Below are 4,450 nucleotides of genomic sequence, written 5' to 3'. Positions count from 1 at the left end.
GACAAAGCTACCTGTTCAAAGCCATTCCGTCTAAAAGACTGACCATTGTTGAGTGGTGGTGGTGGAAACAGGATCTATGGAGTGGATCAGAATGGAGGACTCTGGTTATTTACATTACATGCTAAAGGTAGAATCTGGGCCTAATATTATTTTTTACTCTGTTTGAACTTTATTTAGGGGAAAAACACATGGAATTTCCAGTTGAGTGCGGTGCCTCCTGATTTCCTGTCTACACCCCAGAGTTTCCTGTCCGCTTGCTGGTTTGGCATGTTGACTTTGAAAGCTTTCCCCACATCTCCCACAACCACAGTGCACTGGAGAGAGAGAGAGCTCACAGGCCCTTACGAGCGCAGCTCCTTTTATCTTTACATGGGAGAAAGGTGTGGGGCATTTTGGGGTCAAATCATGTTCAGTACGTATTTTCAGACATGTTGTTCAGAGGCTTTGCCTATATTTCCCACAAGAAAGAGAGAGAGAAAGAGAGAGAGAGACTGCAGACAGTGGTATGTAAATGTAGACCACAGTAAGGTAGAGGGGAGAGAGCCACTGGAGCAGGTTTCAGCAGACTTTATTATTCATCTCCGTTATTTTTCATCAGCAGCTCCTACAGTTGCTGTGTGTGTATAATAACACTGTATTTTAATGACAAGACGTTTCTTTGTGTGCTTTACTCTGAGGGATCCCAGCTTTTATTCTGCCTCTGACACAAGAACCTTTCAAAAGGGAGTGTCCGCTCGGAGGCCAGTGCACACCATTCAGGAAGGGCGTGCCTCATCTCCTGACCAGACCCAATAGGTGCAGTAGTGAGCTATTTGTGCTTTGTGCTGGCCTGGACTGAAACGGCTCCCTGTCAGCGGGACCTGCTTGATGGGGTGAACATTAGGGAAGTTTATTTTCTCCTGTGGCCTCTTCCGTAGTCAAGTTTGAGGACTTAATACAGGGGTTTTTTTTGCTCAAGCCTCACAAAGCAAATATTTTGTGTTCACTCTTGTCTGTACACTTGAAAAGGGCTTGTGTGCTGGTCTTATGTAGCAAAGGCTGGGAGGGGGGGCATACGGTATATGTGTTTTGATTCCCCCCTTTTTGTGTATGTGCGTGTGTTTCTCTGTGTGTATATATATCTCTGTATGTATATATATATATATATATATACTCTTTTAATCCCGTGAGGGAAATTTGGTCTCTGCATTTAGGTGAAGCACACACTAATCACGGCGCAGTGAGCTGCCTGCAACAACAGCGGCGCTCAGGAGCAGTGAGGGGTTAGGTGCCTTGCTCAAGGGCACTTCAGCTGTGCCTACTGGTCAGGGTTCGAACCAGCAACCCTCCGGTCACAAGTCCGAAGCGCTAACCAGTAGGCCATGGCTGCCCCAGAGCATGTATGAGAAAGAGAGAAAGACAGGACGTGTTCCATTTTGTAGCTAATAACAAATAATAAATTATGACACAGATAACCAGACAAAACTTAAAACTGACACAATTCAATGCTTTGATTAAATAAGTTTATTTGTTCTTTTACATATAGGTGTACATTTCAGTTTCACTCCGAGCAGGAGTGTCACAGTTTATTCCTAAACAATATTTTGCTCTGTTTTTATTCATGATTTTAATTCCCTTTGTTTATCACACTTGCTCTAAAAATAGAATAACCTCTAGTTTCTGCTCAATATCAGAAATAAGGTCCTTTATACATTGTTCTTGTATGACAAGAAAAAGCATATTCTCAAAATATCACATCACTCCTGTGACCCATTCGGTTGGTATCCTTCCATTTAAAAAACAAAGGCAAGAAAAAATCCCCTTCACAAGTGATGGTAATCAGTCAAATGTGTGTTTGCCATTTTTTAACCTTCTTTGTTTCCCATTTATTCTACTCCATGATGCTAATTCTTTAGATATAACCCTTTAAATAAAGAATACATGGTGATGGTGATTAGCACATCATTTTTCAGCTTCAGACAAAAAACAGAGCCTTTGGCTAAATGTGCTGCATGAGAAAGCTTGCCAGTGTTCAACTATTCAATCAAAGAAATAAAAAGAAAAACCTGAATAACATACTCTATGCTGACTGCCAACTGTGCAAAATAAATAAACAAGTTCATTGGTCTAAAACAAAGAATGCACTTCAAAGCTGAAAAACTGAAATCAAACCAGCACGATGATCTGAAAAGCCAGCGGCTTTGTTAGCGCATGTAAATATATGTTTAAACCTTCGCTCTTGCGCATAGACCCAACCCCCATGATCACAGTGTAAATAAAATGGATTTAAAAACAGAGTTATTAAAGTCAGGAGCAAAAGAAAATCTTCAATATTCTTCCTTACCAAAACAAATAAAGAAAATAATAAATACATTGCATCCAAGCTGTTGTTTACAATATATTAAAACTGCTGCATAATATATTTGTTTATCTTTATAGCATTTAGATATAAAACTCATATACAATAACTCAATAACAAAAAGACATCCTGAAAGAATTATGAAAAGAAGCTTAATTAAGATAATGTTGTATGTGTAAACACATAGGAGTTGTCAGCGTCACATTCAGTTCACTCCTCACGCTCAGTGAGAAAAGCCGAGATACAATGGAAAGAAGTGCAGACCCCCCCCCTCCCCCCATACACACAAACACCACACCTGCAGGGTCAGAGCATCCACCCCCCCTCCTGTACAGAGCCCTCCCTCCCCCCCCAACTAACTTGACACTTATTTCCAATTTCTCTTCAAGGTGCTCCTCAGCATTAGGACATAGGGGGAAACACTAAGGTTACATTTAATATTTTAATAAGAATTTAATCTTTCAATAAGAAAATATTTGAACGCACCTAGGAAATGGTCTATATATATTGATGCCTGAACAAAATCACTGAGCATGGGGAAACACTTTGATTATTGCCATCTTCATCCATTTTTGTTGTATATTGCACATTTTGCAAAACAGATCAAATGAAAACATTTAGGATGGAGGCTACCATGGAAGGAAAATATTTTCCCTTATGCATACAATATATATTATATGTAAAAAAGCGGTTCAATCTTCCTCCTACTAAAGCAAAGTGCTTTCTCCTATGACATAATATTGGGGCTTTGTCAATAACTAACATATTTAAAATCTGAGAGCATATATCAGTGTCCATGCAAGCCAAACTCAGCTTTACTTTTGACGTTAACTCACAGAATTCTTAGCACCTCATAATTGAGCTGGACGTCATATCAGGAAGTGATATTATCCTGAATATCAGCATGTCATAAGACTGAGACTGGAAGCCAAATAACACACATATTGATATTCACTAGAAAGAGAACAACCTTCAGTATGATATTGCTTTCCCCCACAACAGTTCATTAAACAAGGCGCTCACTTTTGTTGTTTCTTTGGCTCCGTCAACAAACATTACTATTCCACAAGATTTCAACCCAATAGTCTATTGTTCTCAAGCAGCACATGAGCTGACCACAGGTTAGGTCTGTTAAACGGAGAAAGCAGTAAAAACGTTGCTGTGTTGCTAATCATCAGCACATATGGAATGCCTCCTGTCCAGTCAAGTCACTTGACCAGAACATCTTATCGGAGCTTGACACGGTGTGTAAAATGACCTCTTTCCGGGGATAGATGTCTGCCTTTAATTAACATCATCATTGAAAGACACTTCTATTCCTCTTAATCTCTCTTTGTCTGTCTTTTTGAGAAATTAGATATCTACAACTGCACAGATAGAGAGAGTAAAAAGCTTTGCACAAAGACTGCTATTCTCAGAGACTCAAACAGCGCATTTCTAACCCGGCTTATTGAGGCTGCCATTCTCTCAGTGGGTGGCTTCCGGGACATTTCAAAGCCAACTAACTGTAAGGAATCTCTACATGAAAAAGAGACGCCGGAGCGTCAGCTTTGTTTACTTGTTCAAATTCCTCCTCCGGTCGCTGAGCACTGGAGCGGAGGCACCTGTGCACGGTGAGGCCTTACTACACAGACATTTTATTTTTTCAAAAAATGTCAAACGTTTTTTTTTTTTTTGTTATACAAAAACATAACACAGGCCGATCTTCACGGTCTTCTCATGACTAGTCTACACTCCTCTCTTGACCAATCCTTTGAAACAATCATAGGTTTGGACCTCAAGTTTCCAAAAAATCATGTTTTTTTGTAATGTAGCTGGCACTGCATTTGGGAATAAGTGCTGATATTACAAAGTAAAGACAAGAAAAAAGGTAAAAGATTAAAAGTAACACAATGGGGCTGTATATCTCTTAAGGCTGCCGTTCCAGTCTTTCAGCAGTGAGGGTGACACTTCACTGACTCCATGAGTGTGTATTTGTTTGCCACTTTGCTTTCCAGTATTCCTTCTGTCCTTTGTGTGTATGTTGTAGTGGTGGTGGTGGTGGTGGTGGTGGGGTGGGGGGGTGTTATTTAAACACCTTGTAGCTTTTTGGGTAGGGTTGAGGGGGGGGGG

This window comes from Alosa pseudoharengus, unplaced genomic scaffold (assembly GCF_046254945.1).
Source record: "Alosa pseudoharengus isolate Yale_2024_CS ecotype anadromous, Long Island Sound unplaced genomic scaffold, YU_APseudo_1.1 YU_APseudo_1.1_scf_8, whole genome shotgun sequence".
NCBI lineage: Eukaryota > Metazoa > Chordata > Actinopteri > Clupeiformes > Clupeidae > Alosa > Alosa pseudoharengus.
Note: the sequence above shows the minus strand (reverse complement) of the source record.